This window comes from Lagenorhynchus albirostris, chromosome 3 (assembly GCF_949774975.1).
Source record: "Lagenorhynchus albirostris chromosome 3, mLagAlb1.1, whole genome shotgun sequence".
NCBI lineage: Eukaryota > Metazoa > Chordata > Mammalia > Artiodactyla > Delphinidae > Lagenorhynchus > Lagenorhynchus albirostris.
This window is the reverse complement of record NC_083097.1, coordinates 80910351-80938324: the sequence shown is the minus strand read 5'-3', so window position 1 is coordinate 80938324 and position 27974 is coordinate 80910351. Positions and strand designations below refer to the sequence as shown.

Genomic DNA, 27974 nt, shown 5'->3' with positions numbered 1-27974 from the left:
TTGTAAACAAAGGATCACTTTCATACACTGTATCTGTCTTTAAAATTCAATCATTTCCCAGCTTAGATATTTCCCTGTGGTCCATTTTATTTCCATTCTGGGACAGTGCAAGGTGTAATGCAACAATGGGCTCAAAGTTAATATCATTCTGGACATTATTTGACCATCAGCCTGTTTGGTCATGAGGAAAACCAACACAACGCTATAATATAATAATGATCACAGCAAGAGAGAGAAGACTGGGGAGAGAATGAAATGATTCTGAGAAAACTCATTATAATTATATTTAAAGAAGATTAAATTTCCACAAGTTAAATTGTTTATAGAACAGAATTTATTGTTTCACTGTCCCTGGTATCATGGTAGCAAATAGTCATTCTCAATTTTTAATATATATAAAATTTTAAATTTAAAAGCAAGTACAATTCATCCCATGCTTTGTTTCATGTACAAAACATCTTCACATATTATTTGTGCTTTAATAATTTAGTTTTTTATATTAATTGGAAAAAACTGAAGCTTTTAATAAATAGCACTAAGAATCTCAAAGGACATGTGTGGACATACTGATTATTTTCCTTATTAGCACATATTCTTAAAATTGATTTTTCTTAGTCAAGAAAAGTCTTACTTGATCTGAAGATCATATATTATCCTCAAACTCATATCTGGTTTTGGGCTAAGAATTACATTCTTTTGAGCATCTTAGCAAGTCTTGTATTGCATATTGAATATAACACTTGCAGTATTATCTAGCTGTGTAAAATAACTACAAGTGGAATATAAATGAATATGTTTATGAATAAGCCTAGAGCATTGTTGGTGAGTTTATATAATCTATACCTATAGAACTCAAAACACTGTAGATGTTACACATATTTCTAACACTAGACATCAAAAATGAAAAAATAATGTGAAAAATAAATTCATATTTATTTACAGGTATAATGACTCATGCATTGATAACAAAGAAGCAGCAATGTGATTGATTCACTGTAGCCTAGCCTATATACTAATGAATGATTGTTATAACATTTTTATGGTACATAGTATTACAGTCATACTGATAATACAGTATTGGAAGCATTGTTACATTTTTAAAAAACAAGTTACCTGTGACAATAGGTCAACATGCATTTTCTTCAGTCACCAGAAAGAGAGAGGCATATACTATATGGTAATACAGTCTTTTGAAAGCAAAGTTATAAAATAGTAAGAAAACTGGCACATTATTAGTTTTTTATTAACTATCACCTAATGCCTATATAAGGATAGGCTATTCACTTCAATACAAGTCTTACACATGACGTTCTACCTGATGGATACTTAGGCAATGATGATGATGACACAAAAATGGCTCAAACAGTTCTTGCTGGACAGTTATTAGATTTTTCATTTCTCTCTTATCTTCCATACTGTTGACAATCCTTTTGTACTGTGTGTAATGAGCCTTAAAGGTCCTTGTGACTCCCTGATCTAGAGGCTGAATTAGAGACATTGTGTTTGTGTCAAGTAGACCACGTCAACACCTTTGATGTTGAACTCATGGGGTTCTGGGAGGCCACAGGCATTGTTCAATATCAAAAGAACTTTAAAAGTCCATCCCTTACCGGCAGGGCACTTCCTTACTTCAGGGACAAAGCAACGATGGAACCAATCCAGGAATGGGTTCTCATTGTCCAGGCCTTCTTGTTGTACAACCAAAAGACTGGTGTTTATTTTTTTCCTTCAAGACTTGGGGTGTAGAAGCTTTACAGATAAGGGCAGTCCTGATTATAAACCTGACTGCATTTGTACAAAACTGTAGTGTTAGTCTGTCCCTTCCTACCTTAAATCTTGGTGCTCACTTCTCTTCCTTACTAATAAATGTCCTTTGTGGCTTTATTTTTTCAGAATAGGGCATTTTCATCTACATTAAAAACCTGTTCAGGCAAATATTCTTTCTCTTCAATGATTTTCTTAATGGCATGGGAACTTGTCTGCTGACTCGTGGTCAGCAGAAGTTGCTTCTTCTGTTATCTTGACATTTTTAAAGCCAAACCTCTTTCTAAGATTATCAAACCATCCTTTGCTGACATTAAATTCTCCAGCTTTAGATCCTTCACCTTCTTTTTGCTTTAAGTTGTCATATAATGCCTTTGCTTTTTCTCAAATCATATTGGAATCTATAGGTATGCCTTATAGCAATCCTGCACCCACATAAAAGCTGCATTTTCAATATGAGATAAAAAGTTATTTTGCAAAAAGTGCTAGGTTTTCCTGCCTGCTGGCATAGCTGCAGTGACAGATTCATGAATTTCCTTTTCTTTTTTTTACAGTGGTCTTTATGCTAGATTCATTTATCTTAAAATGCGGGCAACTGAAGCTGCAAACCTGAATCCATGGTACACATCAAGCAATTCACATTTTCTTGTAATGTTGTTACTTTTCCCTGCTTCTTGGGAGCACTTCCAGCATCACTAGTGGCATTTCATATGGGACCCATGGTGTTATTCAAGCTATTGCACTAAGCACAATGAAAAATATGTAAGAACCATGAAATATTTTTTTTTTTTTTTTTTACTTTTTATATTTTATTTTCTTAGCTTTTTCAGGACAAATTGTTGGGTCCCTTGGAAAAATCATTTCCATGATCTCATAGGTAGTGGAGCCTCAATCAACTTGGAATTTTGTTACTGCCCCCTCTCTCCAAGGGGAAGAGGGAGAAGATTCCCCTGTTAAAGATCATTATTGATTTTTGTGGTTTGAACTCATTCTGACTATGATCACTAAGAATAGGCAAGAGATTAAATACTTTGCTTGTACTGAATTGCTGGTACAAGCAAAGTTTACTGACAATGCTTAACAGGCTTCAGGCTCTGAGCTATACAAAGAAATGTGCCCAAGGTCACAGTTAATAATTGGCTGAGCCCAAACTCGAACCCCAGGCTGTCTGATTCCAAAGCTCATGCTCATTCACTGTGCAAAATTGGATCACCAGTACTTAAAACTGATGTCCTGTATGTTTAATAAAAAAGTAGGGAAGAAGTCATCAAATAAAAATCTAGCTTAAACATTTATGCTTGTGCATCTGAACGTACTCTGCTTTAATATTTTAAATGATTAGTTTATAGTTTGAGGAGACATTAGGATGAGGATGCCAATGACATCCAGTTCCCCAGGCTGCTTTTAAATTTTGGTGCCCTGCTGCCAGTGAGGCCATGGAATCAATTCTTCCAGTGACCCAGAAGTTTGCCAGTAAACATTAGGAAAATCAAACGTAAAATGTATATTTATAGCAAGGATAAAATTCTATAATGTGTTTTGAACATGGGAGAAGGCAACAAGGACATTTTTTTCCTATCTCAGTAACAAATTTGGAGGAGGTGGGGGAAGATGGCCCTTTGCATTTTTTTTAACATCTTTATTGGGGTATAATTGCTTTACAATGGTGTGTTAGTTTCTGCTTTATAACAAAGTGAATCAGTTACACATATACATATGTTCCCATATCTCTTCCCTCTTGCGTCTCCCTCCCTCCCACCCTCCCTATCCCACCCCTCCAGGCAGACACAAAGCACCGAGCCGATATCCCTATGCCATGCGGCTGCTTCCCACTAGCTGTCTACCTTACATTTGTTAGTGTGTATATGTCCATGACTCTCTCTCACCCTGTCACAGCTCACCCTTCCCTCTCCCCATATCCTCAAGTCCATTCTCCAGTAGGTCTGTGTCTTTATTCCTGTCTTACCCCTAGGTTCTTCATGACTTTTTTTTTTCTTAAATTCCATATATATGTGTTAGTATACGGTATTTGTCTTTTTCTTTCTGACTTACTTCACTCTGTATGACAGACTCTAGGTCTATCCACCTCATTACAAATAGCTCAATTTCGTTTCTTTTTATGGCTGAGTAATATTCCATTGTATATATGTACCACATCTTCTTTATCCATCATGAAATATTTTTTATGCAATTACTGGAGAGATGAACTGCTCACTCGGAGATGGTTATTGTCACCTGGCATTTTAAGCTGATACTCTCAACACGTGAGCTCAGCACAAGAGCAACAGGAGGTGTCTACGAAATTATTACAGTAGTAGAGTATGTACTGCAGTTAATTATGAGGTTATGATTTAGTACTGTATCTTTACATTTGTTTACATTTCTCTCACCTGCAAATGGTATCATCTGTAAGTGCTAACATGAGTAGGTTTTGATAAATTTTGACTTTTATAATAGATTTGTGTATTTTTTATGTTAGTAAATGATAAAATAGACTAGTATCTACATGTATTTTATGCATTCATGACTTACCTAACTTTTTATTTATTTTTTGATATGTCTAAGCTGTGCCCTTTGTGAGGTTTTTCTAATTATCACAAATCTCCAAAACTTTTCCAATATACTTATTGAAAAAAATCCACGTATACGTGGGCCCACACAGCTCAAACCTATGTTGTTCAAGGGGCAAGTGTACAAGAAAGACGGTGTATGCCAATCAAAAGCCAGTCTTACTGGTACAAACTGATAGGAACAGATGTAAACTGTGACAATCAAGAGAGAAAATGCCCTGTCTAAAGGGTGTAACCTTTATTAATCTCCTTGCACATAGAGGTTTGGGTGTAGACCTTCCAATTTGTCAAGAAAAACTGAAAATTTGGAATTTTTAAATGAGATTTTCTTAATTATAAAAACAGCTTAAAAAATTACCACCCCTCAGATCAAACAAAAGAGGACTCAGTGAATGTCTAGGTCATAGATCATTGATTGGTAACCTCCAAAACTGGTCTTAAAGGAATAGATAATCAAAACTGTCCTAAATCATGACTATGGCCGTTAAAATTTGCTTGTACTGTAGAGCTATGATAATTTTTGCCAAAGCTTTAAGTATAGCAAATAAAACCTCCCTCTACCATTTTAATCTTCCATCAGTACAAGCAAAACTAATAAAAAAGGAAGAGCCTTGCCTCACCTTGCCTGAAGTTTTGCTACCTATCTTTATTATTCCAGGCTAATGTGATTCCTATGGCTTTTGGTTATTACAATACTTTTATCATCACAATTTTACCGTCCTGCTCAGCTGACTGATAGAAGCAATATATATGAAAGAGTAACAATTTGTTAATTATCAAAGAAAATTCTGGAGAGTAAATTCAGTACTTAATTTGTTCTTGTTTAAAGTAAGGCTCAACAATTTTTTTCTGAGCAGTGATGCCTAAATCAGGGCTTAAACAAATAGATGCATTCTTTAGATTTCAGTAATTTTGGCATCATTTCTCTCTTTTCCTAACTCTGCTCCAATAGTTTATTTAAATGTCAAAATTGTGTGTCACAACTCAGAAGTAAAGACTGAAAGTCCCATCTATACAGAAGATGGTCATGACAATATGGTTGTAAATGGCTCTCTGTTAAACACTACCTGCTGTCCCTTGTACCCTCATTCACAACCGTTTGGCAGGAGATTTCCTACTAAAAATTACTAGCTGTATTTTCTTTGACTCTAGAGGGCAAACATTTTTTTTCCTTCCAAGAAAAAATACAGACTGCTTGGCAATGCAGTTTTCAGCAACGGCGTAAGGTTTATAAAGAGCAAATTTGGTGCTCTTCAAGCAATTAATATTTGAACTGGCTATAGTAATGAGAGGTTAAATATTAATTCAATTTTCTTATTTTGAATTGTTAAGGGGAAAGAAAAACCTTTTATAGTGGCAGCATTTCATTTGTTTTGGTTTCTAATCCATTATTCTATTAAACCAGCTTTTATTCATGTGAATATTGATTCGGACTTTGTTTTGTAAAAAGAGAGAAAGATTTCTTTTAAAAAGAAAATAAATGAACATAATATAAAACCAAATGCCAGTGCAAAAGCCATTTATACTATGGTTGAAAAATACTTTGTAAATGAAAACATAGTCTTTATAACACCTGTAAAAGAGAACTACATTTGTAGAAACTATTTATTTGCCATGCCTTAACACTTTTTGGGGAGGAAAGTTTATGGATTTTTCTCAGAAGGTGCCAGCAGTACAGGTTGTCCATAAACTGTTAGTAATTAACAGGCTGCCAGCGTTGCCTCTGAAACCACCCAGGTCCATCCTCTAAAAAGAGACATGTTTACCTGCCTACATGCTGATATCTGCACTTCTAAAATTATTTTTGGAATATAATTTACGAATCCTTTTTTTGCTTTTGATTGTAAAAAACTTATCTATAGAAATAACATCCTTTTAAAAATTAGTGTTTATGAGGCTTCCCTGGTGGCGCAGTGGTTGAGAGTCCGCCTGCCGATGCAGGGGACACGGGTTCGTACCCCGATCCGGGAAGATCCCACATGCCGCGGAGCGGCTGGGCCCGTGAGCCATGGCCGCTGAGCCTGCGCGTCCGGAGCCTGTGCTCCGCAACGGGAGAGGCCACAGCAGTGAGAGGCCTGCATACCGCCAAAAAAAAAAAAATTAGTGTTTATGTATACTGTGGGCTTATGCTTATGACAAAGCATGAATCTATTTAAACCACAAGAATAAAAGAGGCATCTTTCTCAGAATTCTATACTATTTGCTTTCTTTCCTTGATGATTCTTCCCAACCCATCTCAGAGTACAAGATATTCTCTAGAGAATAGCTGCAACCCTAAAGTACCTCCAGGGACTGACTGCTATCATCTGTCAGTGACTATCACAGGAGAATTCTGAGAGGTTATTTTGCCCTGCCTAGCTTCTCAATCATGCAGAGCTTACAGTGCAGACTTTTGACAGTATTTCTGAATGAGGCCCAGCTCTGCACGTTTGCATGCATGCTTGGTTTTGCATGTTGTTATATAAATGTTAAAATAGATCACAATATGTATAATACGGTTTGATAGATAGATAGATGGCCTTCAAGAAGGGAAGGGAGGGAAGGAGGGAGGGAGGGAGGAAGGAAGGGAGGGAGGGAGGGAGGGAGAGAGGGAGGGAGGGAAGGAGAGAGTGAAGGAAAAAGCCCAGGTCATTTTGACCTCTTTGAAGTCTCGTCCATTATATTAATCCTTTGATGAGTATTTTGTTTGGTATCGACTTTTGGTTTTTATTTCTTTGGTTTCATACCCCAGGTCCCTGCTTTCCTATCCACTTTCGATGGATACATATGTCCCTAGATGATGTATCTGAATACTTGGAGGAGTTACTTCCCAAGATATTACCTCTCAGAAATACCATCCCTCTATTAACTCAAAGCAAGAAATCATGAGAGTTTGCAGGTTCTTCCCTTGTATTCTAAATAGGCTTTCAAGAAATTGCACATGGCTGTGAGCCTTTTCATCCCCATCTGGGGATGGAGATCTGATACTTTCCTAAGAAATAATAACAAAAATCAATGTATAAATAAAATTTCAGTTTAAAAAATTATCACTTTTTCTGAAAAAATAAAGCAGAAAAATAATTGAAGTTTTATCAATTCTTAAATGGAGATGGAAATTGAAAGCACTTTATGCTGTGGAAGCACAGAATAATTTTGTTCCATCAAGTTAGAGCTTATTCTTTAGGAGTTCAAGATATAAATGTAGGGAAACAAGAGACAATGGAGCCAGGCTATAAATGTAACCCTCATCTTGTCGCATTACTGACCTTACTTCAAATATCAATTATTCCAGGAGCTATAGAAACATCTGATTGGGTAGATTCACAAGGCAAGTATGTTTAGGTAAAATAAATAGAGATCAATTAACATTTTGTTCTAAGTTAACCAGCAACTCTGTTCCATTTTCCTTACATTTTGTGAGTACGGACTGCAATGCGAAGTGAGCAGCCTGTGATTTGATGAGGCTGTCTTTTTCAAAACAAATATTAAGCAATGGGATATAACTCAAAATGTGAACATAATGACACCATTACACCCCCAGGATATTTTCAAGGCTTGACATGCACTAAAATACCTCTAAGACCTAGGAGGGTGATTAATATATTTTGCATGATAAACTTATCCCCCCACAGTTACCTCATTTCAAAGATAAGGAATGCAATTATTAGAAATAAATATTATACCCAGAGATAAAAGAGCATAGTGAGGCAGTATGGAGGGCTGCAAGTGCTGCACAAGAATTTGAGAACTTTAGTGTACGATTTTTAAATATGTATTTAATTGATTTGATGGCAGAGGATACACCTTCTCATTAAATTGCACTTTGACTCACATCCATAAAAAAGTGACAATCCTGAAGAAATTGTTTAATTAATAGCCTAGAATTCCATTCTTAAGAAACATTAACTCTTCCTTACCTCCCACTGTAATGTCATATTACTGTATACAGTTGCCTTAGATTTTAGGGTCTGCTTGCCAAGAAAATTGTCAATCTCCTCTAGTTCCCTTATTACAAATCTTTCCATCTCATCTAGAACATTTCTCATGCCTCTAGGCTGTAAAACACTCTCGGGAGAGGGATAGAACACCATATAAACAAACATGTTTTCGGAAAGAAAAGTCCCTGAAGTTATGTAAGCAATTTTGCTACTTGTTGGTACAGATTTATCTTTTACTAAAGAATATAATTCACAAAGAAATGAAATATAATGGTTTAGGTCTTTTAGTATATTTAGTATATCTACAAGCATGTCTCCATTTCTACTGCTCTAGATAACTTTAAACATTAAATAATAATTGTGATTAAAGAATTAAAGTATCCTCAAGTGGATTGTACCCCTGGATTTGGGGAATGTAGGATTAAAGAAGTCATATAGTTTTCTTTTTAGAGAAAGGATAGGTTACTAACAAACTGTAATTTCTAAGGCTGCTTCAATATATGCATTTAGAATGCCTTTATCTTTCATAACTGAAAAGTTATACCCTTCAAACAACTCCTCGTTTCCTCTTCCCACCCAGTCTCTGGCAATTATCATTCTACTCTCTGCTTCTGTGAGTTTGCCTATTTTAGTGACCTCATACAAAGGGGATCCTGAAGTATTTTTCCTGTGACTGGCTTATTTCAGATAGCATAATGCCCCCAGTTTCATCCATATGTGGCAGTTGGCAGGATTTCCTTCTTTAAGGCTGAATAATATTCCACTGTATGCATATACCACATTTTTTTTCTTCCAGTTTCATTGAGATATAATTGACCTATAGCACCATGTAAGTTTAAGGTATACAGACTAATGATTTGACTTAATACATCATGAAGTGCTTATCACAAAAGTTTAGTGAATATCCATCTTCTTATATAGTTACAAAATTAAAGAAATAGAAAAAATATTTTTCCTTGTGATAAGAACTCTTATGATACAGCAGTGTTAATTATATTTATCATGTTGTACATCATATCCCTACTACTTATTTATCTTATACCTGGTAGTTTGTACCTTTTGATTGCCTTCATCCAATTTCCCCTCCACCTACCCCTCATCTTGTGAACACAAATCTGATCTCTTTTTCAATGAGTTTGTTTGGTTTTTTTTGAAGTATAATTGACCTACAACACTATGTTAGTTCCTGTTATACAATGTAGTGATTCTATATTTCTATACATTTCAAAATGATCACTATGATGTCTAGTTAAATATGTCACCATACAAAGATATTACATAGTCACCATACAAAGATATTACATAGTTATTGGCTGTATTCCCCACACTGTACAATTCATATCTGTGACTCATATATTTTGCTACTAGAAGTTTGTATTGATACCTTTTGATCTCCCTCACCTACTTCTTTCCTTTGCCCACTTCCCTCACCTCTGGCAGCCACCTGTTTGTTTTCTGTATCTTTAACTCTGTGTCTATTTTGTTACATTTGTTCATTTCTTTTTAAGATTCCATGTATACATGAAGTCATATGGTATTTGTCTTTCTCTGACTGACTTATTTCTCTTAGCATAATGCCCTCTAGATTCACCCATGTTGTTGCAAATGGCAAGGTTACATTTTTTCATGGCTGAGTAATATTCCATTTTATACACAGACACACACACACACACACACACACCATATCTTCTTTATTTGTTCATCTATTGATGGGCACTTAGGTTGCTTCCATACCTTGGATGTTGTAAATAATGCTGCATTGAACATGGGAGTACAGATATCTCTTAGTGCCTGTAGTTAACAAAACCATATTGTACACTTGAAATTTTGTTAGGAGGGTAGATCTCAAGTCAGGTGTTCTTACCACAAAGGAAACAAACAAAGAAAAACAAAGGGACAAGAGGAAATATTTGGAGGGGATGGATATATTAATTTGATTGTGATGGTGGTTTTATGGGTGTTTGCATATGTTCAAACCCATCAAATTGTATATATGTGCAGTTTTTTGTATTAATTTACATCTCAATAAGACTAATAAAAATAAATATATTTAACACCCATACAACTATTATTTGCCTAATGGATATCACTACAATTATTTTGAAAATTTTCAATAACTCATTCCTTACTCAGTTCTTGTGATATTAAGATTAAAAGGCTTTAGAAGTGACAGATAAGAAAAAAGAAATCCACTTAGAAGAGATGTGAATTATGATCAGATTTAGTCATAAACATATGATCTATGAATGGAAAAATTGATAAATTGGACTTCATGGAAATTGAAAACTTCTGTTGTGAAAAATATACTTTCAAGAGAATGAGAAGATAAGCCAGAAACTGGAAGAAAATATTTGCTAAAGATGCATCTGATAAAGAACTGTTATCCAAAACATATAAAGAACTCTTAAAAGTGAACAATAAGAAAAGGAACCACTCAGAAAATGAGCCAAAGATCTGAATAGACACCACACCAAAGAAGATACATAGATGCTGAATAAGCATATGAGAACACACTCAATATTATATGTAATTAGACAATTGTAAATTAAAACAGTGAGATACTTCTACACACCTATTAGAATGGCAAACTCCCAAACACTGACAAACACCAAATGCTGGTGAGGCTGTACAGCAACAGAAACTCTTATTCATTGTTGGTGGGAATACAAAATGGTACAGCCACTTTGGAAGACATTTTGGCAATTTCATACAAAACAAAACATACTCTTATTATAGACCAGCAATCATGCTACTGGGTATTTATCTAAATAAAATAATTTTTTTACCCAGTTGAAAATATATGTCCACTCAAAAGTGTGCACTCAGATATTTCTTACAGCTTCATTCATAATTGCCAAATTTTAGAAGCAACCAAGATGTCCTTCAATAGGATAAAGAAAATGATATGTCTAGATCGTGCACTATTATTCAGCACTAAAAGGGAATGAGCTATCATGACATGAAAAAAAATGGAGGAACCTTTAATACATATTACTATTATTCAGAAAAAAAATTAGGCAAGAAATTTTGCCTGATTTTGCCTAATTTTGAAGGCAAGAAAAGACATGGAGGAAACTTTAATGCATATTTCTAAATGAACTAAGCCAGTCTGAAAAGACTATATATTGTATGATTCCAGCTATATGACATTCTGGAAAAGACAAAACAACAGAGTTTGTTAAAAGATCAGGCATTGTGGTAAGGGAAGATAAATAGCCAGATCACAGAGGATTTTTAGAGCAGTGAAAATACTCTGTATGTTACCATAATGATGGATATATGTCATTATACATTCATCCAAACCCACAGAATGTGAAACACTAAGAGGGAACCATAATGTAAACTGTGGACTTTAGGTGATTCTTTTTTGTCAATGTAGGTTCATCAGTTGTAACAAATGTGCCACTCTGATGGGGGGATGATGATGATGGAGGAGGCTATTCATGTGTGGGAGCAGAGAAGTACATGAGAAATTTCTGTAAAAATAGCCAGTTATTCTATCAGTGAAATCAGAGTTTATTTGGGAATAGTAGAGGAATTACAATTCGGGACAAGCAAACGATGGCAAAGCATAGGCAAGTTCAGATTACAAAGGAGAGGGGTGTTCTTTTGTAGGGGAAAGGGGATCTTGGGGGAGATTTTCTGAGTGAAAGTTTGTTGGATGTGATCGAGAATTCAGGATGCTGGTGGCTTCTAATTGGCTGAATTATGGCAGCTTCTCTTTGGCTGAGCTCTTGCTGGGTGAGGAGAAAATCCTTCTTCTTCCTGTTGGGATTTGTAAAGTAAACTTCTTCCTGGTGGTGGATGCAAGGTACACTTTCTCCCGCTGGAGTAAGCAAGCTGTGTGATGAGTAGTCGTGCATGAGAGCTCCCCCTTAGGGCTTCCTGACCCCATTGGAAATGAGATTTCCTTTATTTTCAGACTTCCCTCAACTTTGCTGTGAACCTAAGACTGCTCTAAAAAAATTGTCTTAATTAAAAAAAAAAAAAGATTTCTGCTTCTATGGAGCTTACACAAGATAGTTTAAAAAGGAAAAGGTGAATAAATACAACAGAGAGATAATTTTAGACACTAAGTGATATGAAGATTATGCTAGTTTAGGTCAAAGAAAACATTTTTAGGTGATGATGTTTGATGTTTGTAAGACATGAAGTCCAAGGAAAATCCAGCCATGCAACTATTTAGAGAATATCACTGCAGGCAGGGACATCAGGAATTGCAAAGGTTCTAGTGAGAATAAGCAGAAATAATGATTCATGTGCAAAAAGCTAAAGAAATCTAGTTTTTTAAGTACGGTCCTTTATCTGAAATATGAAATTGCTTATGCTATTTCTGATAACAGTTTCCAAATAGTAATATAATAGATATTCCTTTAAGAGTAAACTATTGTGGAGGCAATTCAATTTATTGGTTCACTTCATTTGATGATATTGGCAAGCTCAGTTCTTGTCATTGTTAAGGCAATATTAAGAGAGGAATATTATCTGACTCGCTGGAGATCAAATTAAGTTATATGACAAATTGGTGCAAAGAGAAAAACATGACTGGTTGTACTTATATTTTAACTTTTGTTGCTTTTGTTTGTTTTGTCTATTTTAGCTCATTTAATTCTCTCAAAATATGTCATAGATGCAATGTGAAAGTTAATCAAGTTTTACAGACTCAGATATTGTATTACTGAGTGGAGTTATATTCAAAATTTTCTGGGGTGGATTTTTGGGTTCACTGCTTTCTTATGAACTTCAGGGCTGTCTTGAATATCAGGAAGGATAACATTGCATATCTCTTGAATCTCAGGCAGGGTAACTTCAGAAATAGATAGATGACAGCAGGTATTTACTACCTGAGTAGTTAATAAATATTGTAGACCAATTTTCTCTTAACCATGCTTCATCAACAGTAATTTATAAGGTGTAACCATCAATTAATTCAAATTGCACATGTCAGTATGAGCAAAATATTATTTCATCAGGTTCTAACACTGACATCTAAAATGTGGAACTGTCTTTTAAAGAAGCTAAAGTGGATCTTGAGGATATTTTAAGGTACTTTAAATAGGAAAGAACTTCTTTTAAATCATAATCGTCTTTTAAATAAATTCTAACTGATTTTTAAAAATTTTAAATGGGTTTTTCTTAATTAAAGGCAATAACAAATTATATTAAATATGTAGTCTGATTATGCTCTTTTTTAATATATTAAATTGGCAGCATATTATAAACATTATGTCATATGCATTTATATGTACATATTTGCATTGTACACATTCTATGAATATGTTTTAAATGTTAGTTTATATTTTTATTAATATTTATATATTTTTAAATCCATTATGTTGGAAAGGCTGCCACTGAACATGTATTAATTATTCTGCTAGACATTACTTGGTAATATAATGAGTAGCTCAGTTAAGTATTGAATTCTGAATGGGTTCAAAAATCATAGATTCCTAGAATAAAAAGTAGGTTGTTCTTTATTTTTAATTAATATTCATATCTGGAACACAAATTCTAGGATGTATATAGAAACTATGACTTTTTATCTATACTCATTATAGGCCATGATATTTTGATAATCTTTGTTATTTGAATTTTATTATAATTACTAAAAATTTCCTAATATTTATAATAGTAAACTAATATATGATAGAGATGAACATATAAGAACTTAAACATATTTAAATATATGAGAATGATAATAGTAGTATTTCATAGTTGTATAGTGACTTTGGTTTCATAAAGTCCACTATTTTAATTAATATGTTTTTATTTCTAGTACTCAATGGTTGAGAAATTATATTTTGCTTCAATAATTCATGTATAAGAATAGTATGTAAAACAGGAAAACACATGGATACAAATGTTCAGAAAATACTGAAATCCATAAGTGATTTATTAAAATAAATTGAACTGTAGTATTATAAATCATTTCATTAAAAGAACATGAATGAAAAATAGTTTGATAAATAAATTGCAGGGAACTAATTAACTGGTCATAATTTCTGGATTTTATTCAGATTAAATCTCAATACTATTTGTTCAAGTTGTGAAAGTTTTTGATCTTTTGTATAAAAAGACATATTCCTTGTCTCTGCTTGGAATGTCCTTGTCTCTGGACATTCCTTATCTCTGCTCATTGATTTTCAGTAGCCCCAGCTTAAATTTGCATTCCACCATTTATCACCCCAGCACTCATCTGCCCAGAGTGTGCTAGACTTAGAGCCATGAGCTATGGCTACAGTGTCCATGGCAGCTAACTAGATCGTTTGAAGATTAGCTCATCAACAGTAATTTACTCTATTCATCCCTTCTAAATATAAAGCTCGAGAGGCAGGTTAATAAGCATTTACCTCTAAATTTAACAAGGCCTTGACTTGTAGTAATAATCTTGACCGATTTGGCCTTGATAATCCAGCAATATCATAGGGTACTAGATAATTATATTTAGTAAAATAACTATTTTTATAAGAAATAGGTGAATATATATATCTTGTTATTTAGCTCTTCTCTTGATGGCCTTTAAGTCAATTAAATTAATAATTTCAATAACCACATTCTGAGAAGCTAATCAAATTCTGTACAATTCATCCAAAATAATGCAGAGCAAACTTTATCTTACAAGGCATGGCTTTTGAACTTTAACATGAAAATTACTACTCTGAGAAGAGTAGATGTGACAGAAATGAGCATATAAGATTTTGTTGCGCAAAAGCATTTATACAAATGTTATATTTTTGAATCACAGATAAAATAGAAAATTTTATCAACTAGTGGACATTTGGTCCTGTCCAAAATGTCCACTGAGACACTTAGCCCACACCAAAAGGTCCTTGAAATTTGTTCCTATCCAAAATATCCAGGAGCATATTTGGTCTGATGGCTACAAAAGAAAAAAACAAAACAAAACAAAAAAACCCTTCTTCTGTTGCTTGGCAATACATCTTTATTTAAAAATTCTCAGTGGAATATGTCAGAAATAGTATGTTCACACACAATAAAGCCAATGCTACATTATTAATATTTTTGTTACCATTTTTATTACTTTAACAGAGATAGCAGTAAAAGGTACAGGTACCACAGAGAGAGGAGAATCTGCAATGCTTGATGTACAACTAATCAGGATTTGGATGAGATTACAGTCATTCAGGATAGGACAGGAAAACATCAGCACAACATTGGTGTTGAAGGGGAAGTAAGGAAAACCCTGAATGGGTTAAAATTGCAGAAGAAGAACCAAATGGAACATCATCACAGGTACTTGGAAGAACATTCCATGATATTCATGATAAAGAGATCCTGTTAATGCTAGCAGAAACAAACTCACTAAAGAGGCAAGTAAAAAGAATTAAAAGCCCACCTTGATCTCCAAACCCAACTTCATTACATGGAGTTGAAATTCTAGAGGCATATAAAGTAACCAGATATGGAGAATCATTTCTTATAAACAATTCCAGTGCTCAAGATGAGAGAAGAATTCTTATTTATACAACTTATGAAAATATTTGATTTTATAAGTACCAGTTCCACATTATTCAGTGATGGCACCTTCAAGATGGCACCGACACAGTTCACTCAGTTACTTACTCTGCATGGTGTAGTATGAGGTTATACTATGCCATAGACTTATGCACTAACAATGAAGAAGCAAGAAGACACTTACAGATATATATATATGAAAGTATATATATATATACTTTCACTACTTGCACTTGCATGGGAAAGAAATCTCAACATTAACCTTTCATTGTGCATGATGGATTTTAAAATTGCAAATATGAATGTGATTCGACTACTCCTACCAAATGCATGAGTAAAAGGATGTTTGTTTCACTTTTCACAATCACTGGGCCTAAAAATGCCTTCTTTGGTTCTAACATATGAGTATTTGACAATGGAAAGTAACACACATAAGTGTGCATACTTATTGTTTGGATTTCCATTTGCATCTTTGGAAAATGTAAATGAAATTTTTGAGTACCTTGTGGAGAATACAGAAGCAAATTCAGATGACCTGATGGATTATGTTTTCAGAATGTATGTACATGGAAGATGTGGCAGAGGCAGAACAGAAGCTCCACGATTTTCACCAGAAATTTGAAATGTTTTTACATCAGTACTGAATGACAATCACAGGATGAACAATGCAGTGGAAGGCTGGCATAGCAAATTTCAAAAGCTGGTGGTAGTACATTATCCTTCAATTTGAAGATTTATTGAAGTGTTAAAAGATTAATAGCAAAACAATGAACAAATTATCAGGTTCTTGGTGGTCACACTCAAATATAGCCACCAACTTCACAATGTTACTGACAAAAGTAAATTCATAGAACCAAAATTGTTAACAGATACAATGAATATAAAGCTAATAACAGGTCATACATACTTGATAGCAATTGCTCATCGACTTGAGTGTAACTCTGTAAAACTTCATGATGAGGAAGAATAAGAATAAATGTGAAATTCAAATTCCATAAATTACAATAAAAATAATGTAAATGAAATTTTAACAAAGTTAAATGTTTGTGTTATTTAATGAACCATGGTGCAAATGTCTCAATGGACACTTTGGACAGGATCTAATTTCAAGGACTTTTTGATGAAGTTAATTTCAAGGACCTTTCAGCATGGACTTAGTGGATATTTTGGACAGGACCAAATTTCAAGAAGCTTTTTGGCATGGACCAAATGTCTCAATGGATGTTTTGGACAGGACCAAATGTCCTGTAATGATTTTATTGCATTGTTAGGCATAATTAATTTCTTCTTCATATTTTAAAATAAAAGTACATTCAAATTTTATTTTAGTGATACCAATATATTTTTAGAAACTATTTCACAAAGTTGCTAAAGATCAGGCAAACTTAAGAAAAAAGCCAAATTCAAGAAGTGAAATTATTTATACAAATGTATATGTCTTACTTCCTTAGGCAATAATAATTTAAAAAAAACCATATTGTATTACTTTGCTAGGACTGCCATAACAAATTACCACAAATTGGGTGGTTTAAAGCAAAGACATTTATTCTCTCAGAGTTCTGGAGGCTAAGTCTGAAATCAGGGTGTCATCAGGGCCAGTGCTACCTCTGATGGTTCTAGAGAAGAATATTTCCTGCCTCTTCCTAGCTTCTGGTTCTTGCAGGCAGTCCTTGGCACTCCTTGCATTGTGGTAGCATCACTCCATGCCTTCTGTCTTCACACAGCTGACTACTCTGTGCACCTATCTGTCTTTCTGACATCAGTCATTGGATTTGAGGCCTATCTTAATCCAGTATGACCTCATCTTACCTTGATTACATCTGCAAAAACCTTATTTCCAATTAACATCACAGTCATAGGTACTGAGGGTTATGACTTCAATGTATCTTTTTGGGAGGACACACTCAACCAACAGGACATACCATGAGCTTAACTTTTACATTAATGGATAACATAAATAATGTTTAACTCACACTAATGTGTAACATATATAAGACAAAATAATTGAATTTTTGGAAATATTGGCATGCATTATTAAGGTAGTACCATATCTGATTCCACTGGTAGACTAGCATTACACTTTTTGAAAAGTAATTTAAGGTTAAACATTTGTGTTTCAGCAAAGGAAAACAAAATGTGACCTGAGAAAACTACCATATTTGTCATCTTATTTATTTATTTGCTGATTATAGCTGCTACTTCAGTAGTGTTGAGTCATTACTTGTCTTATTTGAAGAACTAGTAGAGTAGATATTGAATACCTGATTTTTTGAGAGTTCTACATTCACAAGATTTGTGCATGTAAATGAACCTTTGCTCTCCAAATCCTAGTTAAATCTCCCAAGTTAACAGTGCTCCAACTACTTATGGTTCTTTAAAAAAAAATTTGAATGCCTCAGTCCCTATCATGAAAGTTTCCCTGAATATCACAACCTTTAGCATCAAAGTGCCAGAGACTATATACTACCAGTTCTTTCTCTGAGTTTATCTTTGTTTCCAGGATTGGGATGTGCTAGAGAGAGAATTGGGATGTGCTACTGAGAGAATACTAGTGATACAGATGCTATCAAACTGAAAGAATAGTTTTTAACACTTTTGGAAGAAAACCTCTTAATGTACACATTTTCCTCCTTTCATAGTATTTTTATAATTTTCTAAAGTGGGAAATTATCTTAAAAATACATATCATTGGGCTTCCCTGGTGGCGCAGTGGTTGAGAGTCCGCCTGCTGATGCAGGGGACGCGGGTTCGTGCCCCAGTCCGGGAAGATCCCACATGCCGCGGGGCGGCTGGGCCCGTGAGCCATGGACACTGAGCCTGCGCGTCCGGAGCCTGTGCTCCGCAACAGGAGAGGCCGCAACAGTGAGAGGCCCGCGTACCGCAAACAAACAAACAAACAAACAAAACATATCATTACTTCTGTTGCAAACAGACATGATTATAACAGAATACCTTATATATAAGCAAACATTCTGTGATATTTATAATAATAATAATACTCCTCTGTATGTATCCCACTTTATCCACAAAGCTAAAACTTTATACAATAAACATTAAACATGTAGTTTAAAAATATAGTATTTAAACGAATTATTCATTCTTAAGAAATACTTCATGTAGTTATAAGCCCTAGGAACATGTTAATAATGTAGATGTATTTTATTAGTTTTATTATATATATAGGTTATATATTTTATTGAGGCAGTATTAATGTGCAAAAAAATTCACAGATCTCAGTGTTCAGCTGAAAGAATAATATAAATATAAATTAAGTGACAATTTATATTCCCTGGTAAACACCTCTTGAATCAAGTGAGAGTGTTTTTATTGCACCACAATGTTTCTCTGTGCCACTTTCCAGACAGTTCTACTTCAACTTTATTTCCCAAGAAGTAACTTCTTTGTGATTTTTATCATTATAGATTAGTTTTGTCTCTTTTTGAATTTCATATAAATGGACTTATAAAGTATGCACTCTTTGTATTTGACTTTTTTTGCTTAATATAATGTTTTTGAGAGTCTTAATATAATGTTCTTTGAGCTTACTTTGTGTCAGTAATTCATCTTTTATTATTGATTAGTATTCTATGATTATATTAGAATTAATTCTTAATCTATTCTCTTATTAATAACATTTCTTTTGTTTCCAGTTTTTTAATTATGAATAATAATGCTATGAGCATTCCTATATAAGTATTTTTACTAAGTAAATACATCCAGCTGTGGAATTGGTGGATCCCAGGGAAGATCTATGTTTAACTCCTAAGAAACTACTGAACAGTTCTCTAAAGTAGTTGTATCATTTCACCCTTCCATCAATAATGTAAGCAAGTTCTAGTTGCTGCATGTCTTCACCAAATTTTAATGTTATTGTTGACCTTTAAGAGTTTTTATATATTTTGAATAATTATCTTTTATCAAATGGGTTTTTTGCAAATATTATCTCCCACCTTAACTTGTCTTCTCATTGTCTTGACAGTATCTTTCACAGAGCAGTGGTTTTTAATTTTAATGAAATCTAACATATATTATTTCTTTTATGGATCATGCCTTTGGTGTTGTTTCTAAAAAGTCATTGCCAAATTTAAGATTATCCACGTATTCTTCCATGTTATCTTCTAGGAATTTTATAGTTTTGTGATTTACATTTATACCTATGATCCATTCATGTACAATCCATTCATAAGTAGATTCATTTTTTTCATTTTCCAACTATTCCAGGAACATTCGTTAAAAAGGCTGTCTTTCCTCTACTTTGTTGTCTTTGCAACTTTGTAAAAGAACAGTTGACTATATTTGTGTGGTTCTATTTCTAGGCCCTCTATTCTGTTCCATTAATCTATTTGTATATTCTTTCCTGAATACCACACTATCTTAATTACTATAGCTTTACAATAAGTCTTAAAGTTGGATAATGTCAGTCCTCTGATGTTCTCCTTCAATATTGTGTTGGTTATTTTGATTCTTTTGTCTCTCCATATAAATTTTAGGGTCAGTTTTTCAAAATGCACAAAGTTTGGATTATGATAGTATTGAACCTGTATTATGATAAGATTGGGAAGAACTGACATCTTGATAATATTGAGTCTTTCTGACCATGAACATGGAATGTCACCCCATTTATATAGTTCATCTTTGATTTCTTTCATCAGAGTTTTGTAATTTTCCTCATATAGATCTTGTACTTATCCTGTTAGATTTACACCTAAGTATTTTATTTTGGGGAGTGCTAATGTAAATGTTATTTTTTAAATTTCAAGTTCTAGTTGCTCTTTGCTGGTGTATAGGAAAGCAATTGACTTCTGGATGTTAACCTGCAACCTTGTTACAATCACCTATTAGTTCTAAGAGTTTTTTTCAATTCTTATGCAGTTTCTATATAGAAAATGTTTTCTATGTTATCTGCGAACAAGGACAGATTTGTTTCTTTCTTCCCAGTCTGTGTGTTTTTTTCCTTTTCTTTCTTATTCCATTATTGAGGACTTTCACTATGATATTGAAAAGGGAGGGTGAGTGGGGGCATCCTTGCCTTGTTCTTGACCTTAGTGAGAAAGCTTCTAGTTTCTCACCATGGAGTATGATGTTACCTGTAGAGTTTTTATAGATTTTAAAAAATAAATTTGAGGAAGTTCCCCTCTATTTTTAGTTTGCTGGGACCTACTGGTTTTTTAAAATTGTAACTGCATTGAATCTGTAATTGGTAAAAAATTGACATCATGTAATTATTCAATTTTTAATCCATGAATGAGGCATATATTTTCTATCAATTTTTTATCACTTTGTATTTCCCAGGTATTTTCAATAGCCATTGATATACTCAATCTGAAAACAATAAGCAGGGAAATAATGAAATAATGAGATAGCAAACCTTATTAGACATAACGTTTTATTCTCATGACTATCACTATCCTCATTTTATACATATTGGATCGTTTTGTATCAAGGAGTCAATTCTGGTCAAAACTGTGAAAATTTTCTACCACCTTTAACCAGCTACTTCAGTATATCAAATACTGGGATCATTAAACACCAGCATGAGATTTACTTTCTTCAGAGTAGAAGGCCTGTTATCTGTACTTCAGAGTTTAACATTCTGTGTTTTGATACTAAATTATATGTATCCTGTCATTTGGTATTGTGTAATATATAATAGAATTCATCGTGATTCACTTGCAGTCATTATATTCATGATTTTACACTGAGAGTTACTTGTACAATCTGCACCCCAGAATTCGTATGGAAGGCTTTTGGGATGTGACTGCAGATTTGAGCAAGCATCTCTGTGTATTAAAAATTTGTGGGTGGCCCTAAACTTCGAAATACATTTTTAAGCAGGTCAAGTTCAAGAATTTACTAGATTTTAGAGTATAAATGTGTTGACAAAGTATGAAGCACTGTTTGCCAACCTAGTGCAAATATTTTACTAAATATTCATTGATACTTTTAGCAGTTTATTCAGTGAGACAGGTTTTGGAGGGGGGAAATACAGAGTGACCTGGAGTTGAGTAAAAATAAGTAAGTTTAAAATTGTACCCTACACGTGTTATGCAGCCTCTTTGCCTTTATAGTTTTGGGCGCACACGCGCGCACACACACACACACACACACACACACACACATCACATTCCTTAGTTAAGCCTTACATCTGTACTACAGATCAAGTGTCAGGTAGATCTTTAAACTCTATAGAAGGAATCATAGTTGTCACTGCTCTTCTAGACACAATTGTAGTTTTACTGTTAGCAGTATCAAATACAAGAGCAAAGATACTATAAAGTTAATAAGAGCATTGTTCAGAAAAGCTGATAAAGAGTATAGGAGAAACAAGTCTATAACCTTGGAGCAGAAGAGAGAAAGCAGGAAAAGCTTTATAAAACTGCATAACTAGCAGAGAAGATATTTTTAAAGTGTCATAAAATGAGTAATTTGTTAATAATTTTCTCCAAAGAGGTTTTCATGAGGCAGAATATATGTGGGTGGGTGGCCATATGTGTGTGTGTGCATGTGTGTGCATGCATGAATGTGTGAATGTGTGTGTATACATATGTGTGTGTGCTTATGTGTGTTTGTGATGGTAATACTGTATGGCTAGAATTCAGTCTGTGATTACTTAATTAGATTTTGCTTGACAATTAAAGATTGAGAACAGAATACAATAAAATCTACAAGTCAAATTGATTAGAATATTTGGGGATTACTCTAATGATCATGTACCTTCACAGAGCGAAAAAAATTCTCTTAAGAACCTACAGTCCCAAGGTAAGAAAGAGAAAAAGAAAGAGAGAATGATTGGATATACCCACTCTTCCCCAAACACACAGTCCCTGGATGGGGACATTCCAATCTTCTATATGCACCATTAACGTAATTCTCAATCTGAAAAACATTAATCATAACCAGAGGATTTTTCAAATTCGTCATGAAATTCCCATTGTCAAAGAGATGCCAGTGAGAGAATTCAATACTACATAATACTGTTTGGCCAAAAAGGTATTAATTGGGGAGGGAGGAAGAAGGAGTGAGGGGTTTCATTCAGGGTAAAAGCTAGAAGAATCCAAATAAAAGTCAAGTAAAAATAACTGATGACAGAAACATTCAATTTAAATGACAGATTAAGGGAGCATACCACATTATAACTGTATCGACTAATTTGGCAAATTTTTCCTTTTTTTGAAACATTCAGAGTTGAAACTGTTGATCAGTAATGCTGTTTGGGAGAGTAATAGCAACTCCAAATGCGGGTCAGTGAGTAAATGGCATTTCTTATTGACAAGGATTGCATAGAAAGGACTCCTAATGTAAAGTGGGTCAGTGATATTAAAGGAAAGTTTGCTTTGGATTATTGGAAAAGAAAGGAGATTGAACTTACATATGTTCTTAATGATATGATTGAGCTATTAGGAAAAGAAGCCATCATCACTAGTTATTAGAGAAATGCAAATCAAAACTACAATGAGGTACCACCTCACACTGGTCAGAATGCCCATCATTTAAAAGTCTGCAATAACAAATGCTGCAGAGGGTGTGAAGAAAACAGAACCCTCCTATGTTATTCGTGGGAATACAGCAACTATGGAAAACAGTATGGAGGTTCCTCAAAAAACTAAAAATAGAGTTACCATATGATCCAGCAATCCGACTCCGGGGCATCTATTCAGACAAAACTATAATTCAAAAAGGTACATGCAACCCAGTGTTCATTGCAGCACTATTGACAGTAACCAGGACATGAAAGTAATCTAAACCTTTATCCATTCCTGCCACTGACAGAGGAATGGATGAATAAGATGTGGTACATATGTACAATGGAATATTACTCAGCCATAAAAAAATGAAATAATGCCATGGATGCAACTAGACATTATCATACTAAGCTAAGTAAGTAAGAAAGAGAAAGACAAATAACATATGATATCACTTATATGTGGAATCTAAAATATGACACAAATGAAACTATCTATGAAACAGAAACAGCCTCACAGACATAGAGAACAGACGCCAAGGGGGAGGAGGGTTTCAGTTATTTGTTATCTAAGTAATCATCGCTGACACAACAGTTGAATTGTTGTTTAAGGTAATAAGAAAACAATTAGGGTGAAAAAAAGTAGCATCTGTAATCTTTTTCCCCTTGAGTTCTGCAACTAATCACATTTCTTTAAATGTTTAATTCTTCATGTAGTGAGCTAATGCTAGTATAGGGTCAATCTGGTAATGTAAAACCACTGCTGTATTCATTCACATGTTCAGTATTTGACTAAATATTATGAAAGTCTTGATTTTCTTCTTTCTTTATAGCCTAATTATTATCTTTCTCTAGGAGAGAATGGGAAGAGGAAACTATCCAGCAAATCTCCTTGGTACTGACATAACCTGGCCTTATTTTACATGACCCTACAGTATAAAAATCTATATGAAAATCTCATTTTTCTGGTTAGCATGAGAAATTCAAAGATAACAATGACCAGAACCTCAGAAGGAGAATGCACAGTAACAGTTTCTGGGAAAAATGGTCAAGGGCAGTAAGAAAACAGCTAAGATGTTGGCAGTTTCTGACTTAATGGTAACACCAGAATACCAACAAGCTCAAAGATGCTCTCCCAAGTCTATTTTGGCCATGAGACTGGTTGTGGTTTTGGCTTTAAACACATTGTAGCATCTCCTTCCCCTAAAGGCTTCATTATGCAGAGCCTAATTTCTCTGTTAGAACAGGTTTCCCTACTCTGACAGAAGGTACATATAGCTTAGCTCTCTCTCTCTCTCTTTTTTACTTTTCCACTATCTGTGAATCATAACAGTGCCGATTCATGACACAAATTAAAGGCTCATCTATTGAAAAACAAATTGTAAGCAATTCTCATATGAATAGTATTATACGTGACTGATTCTAAAGTTTGGAATGCTATAGTAATAATTTCATTTTGACTGTTACCCTGGTCTCCCACTATGTGCTGAGATCTCTTCTAAACCCGAAATATTTTAGCTTTCATCTCATAGAGAGTAATTAATAAGGGACAATAAAAACATTAGTACTTCTATATAGGAGTTTAAATTATTAGTCATAGTGCAAAGAACAAAGGAACTAAATTATTTTTAGAAGGAAGCAAAATATTGATTTAATATAGACTTTTTTAAAAGAGTAAATTACCTTTATATTCAGTATTTTTCTCTCAACCTAAAGGGTTGCAGTGCACATAGGTTTAGCTATTTAAAATATTAATAAGGACTGAGTAAAATAATCTTTTGTGATTATGTCAAACATTCAGATAAATTTGAAACATTTTAGTCACTTAGATATTTTAAAGTAGGTACAATCATGGTATCACATCAACTAAATTTTAATTGACTGATGAAATGTTTTACTTTTCAGATATTGAAAAGATTGTTAGTCTATACTAATGGATCAACAAAGTACTTTCTTTTAAAGATCATTCCACTAAAAATGGAAAGTCAGTATGTACACATGAATATTTCTTATTACAGCTCAGAGTTTTGATTATTGATTTATAGAAAAATATATGTTTACAATCTAACTTTAAGCCATTTAGAGGCATTTAGAGGATTAACTTGTTAAAAGTATTGAAACTTTACCTGTTAGGAAAATTAATATTTAAAGAAGAATCTGATTTAGAATGCTTCTTATTAGAACAAAGAACATGCTATAAAATAATATTTTTGTTAATGTAGGTTATTGAAGTGACCTATAGGGGACCAAATGAAGTTTGATAAAAATCCAAGATTAAACGTAAAATCAACAGGTATGTGATTTTACCCATGTATTATAGTAATTTTCTTTCATCTCATACTTAATAGAGTCATTAAAATCATCTGTATATTTTATGGGCATATTTGAAGGGATAAATATCTTTTTTAACGAAGAGAGTTGTAAAATGATGGAATAATTGCTGTTCCACAAGAGTGCAAAAATAACCTGGCTTTATTTTAACCTAATTATGTTGAATACATCCTCAAATATTTTGGAAAATATTAAATTGTAAGTGATTTTATACCAAGTATAGCAAAATACGAACTCCCCATCAGCTCTAGGGAATGTACCTTACTCAAAAAATTGGCTCCTGAATCCTACTATGGAGATAAAGGAATTTCTAACATAGAGATTGCAATTTCTCTCTGTTCTGCTGCAGCGTGTTTCTAGCAACCAGCCATATGTGATTGTTAAATGGGAAATGATGTTAGTGTGACAAGAAAGTTGTGTTGGTTCATCAACATTTTGACTTAGGCGTAGTGGGGAATTATTATTTCCATTGACAATAAAGGAAAAAAAATTTTCAATTGTACTTTAAACACAGACATGAACCCTCTAAGGTAAAACTGAAATAGAAACTCTTGAGCTTAATTTTTATGAAATTAAAAATTAGGGCCTGATATACTCATTTCCAGCTATGATGTGAGATTGTGCTCATCATACAAGAAAACATTGGATAAGCAAACAAAATAACACTTAACTTTAAAGCCTTCCGAGTGTATTGGATGCAACAATATCTAAAGGACACAATTCCAAAGAGAAGTGAGCTTTTCCTAAATGAGAAATGACTGCATGCTACAAGATAAGAGAGAGTAAAGGAGGAGGCATGCCATAGAAAGAGAGACTTTTTCTGGAATAAGGAGAAACAAGACTAAATTTTAAGGAAAGCTTGGGCTTTCATTAAAAAAAGCCCAGGTATGACTGTTTGGAATCTGGAAGAGCCCCAGTGTAAAACTAAATCTCTTGGCCAGACAGTTATAACCCATAAGAATTTGCTAAGTAAGCATCTGTGGGTATAGAGTAGAAAACATAGATATTGCAATGCTATCAGAAATTTAGGTTCAAGGGTGCAGCTGGAATTCAATTCAGAGTTGAACTGAAATTAAATAAAGCTTCAACCCAGTCCCAGCTCAGCTCGACTTATGATTAGCTTCATCTTAACTCTCTGCACGAGGAAAGGACAAGCCCTTACTGGGAAAACCAAAACAGAATAAAGGCAAACATACTAAATGATTCAATATTTATTGCACCTGTAGAAAAAAAATTGAACATATTAAAAATAAAAATGCACGTAAAGATACAAGAAAGTGTGACCCCATAATAAAGTTAAAATAATGATAGATTCTCAGCTTCAGCTTAGGATATATAAAACTGGAAAGAATGCTGCTCTTATTATAATGTAAAATCCACATGCTCTATAAAATACAACATTTCCTGAACACTTCAGAGAGCTGAGATCACAGGACAACCAACTCATCTGAAATCCAAGGAAAGGCAGGTGCTTCCATGGAGAGATGGACCGTGAATGCTTTCTTCCCTGGGACAGGCATTGGGAAAATTACTAATTGATAAGAATTCAGTAATGCTGTAACATATTGCTGAAGGCAATTGCAGGGTAGCATATGGGTATGCAACAGGCACGAGCAAGGGGTGTTTGCATTAGCAGGCTCTTCTCCACAGACTGTCTGGGTCCTCAGGAGATAGGGTCATGTGAGAGCTTGGAAAAGCCTTCCCCCAGGAGAGGACGGTGTGACTCAGCCACTATTGGAAAGGCATACTGCCCCACCCAGTTCTGTCTCCCCTACAGCACTGCATCCAGTGCTCTTAGTTGGCTTTTTATTTTCTGGGATAGGGCACAAATGAAGACTACTTGCAGCTAGAGGAACAGAATAGAACAACAGCAACAAAAAAATCCTGTATGCCTGGGGGAGAGATAGGAAAACGTCATGTTTCCAGACCATTAAAGATCGCCTACTACTTGGAGGAGAGCAGGATAACTGAACCACCCTCTTTGAGAGCCAGGAACACAGTGCCTCCCTACCGCTGAGGTGAGCCAGACCAGTTTGCTCTCTCAGTCACAAGTCAGGCTAGCACTCTGAGTAACAGTTGACATCAGAATACTACGGGGGTAGGGATAAAAGCGTGGAGAGACCTCTTTGAGGCACAAGTGTAAAGGGAAGTCTTTAGTTAAGAGGGAGCCGACTGAGAAAATCCCCCCAGCCCACATTCCAGGCTCAAGGTGGCATGAGAACTATTCAAAGCTTATCATGCACTGAGAGTAAGTGTAAGCAGAACAGAACTAAAGCACAGCTCAGTTTCTGGCTATGTAGACTCAACTCAGCAAACCAAAGGGAAATTGTAGAATTGAAAAAGACAGTATCTGAATTGAAGAATTCATCAGACAAACTTAATAGCAGATTGGATACAGCATTTTTCTGTGTCTAGGCCATTGAATGCAAAGACATGTCAATAGAAAATATCCAA

The 27974-nt window shown here is 34.3% G+C and overlaps 1 long non-coding RNA gene across 1 annotated transcript in view; it reads left to right on the top strand.

The window, feature by feature from the left end:
- The window catches only part of LOC132518160 (uncharacterized), a 522958-nt gene that overhangs the window by 269306 nt on the left and 225678 nt on the right, over positions 1-27974 (top strand). The gene's annotated exons all lie outside the window — the stretch shown is intronic.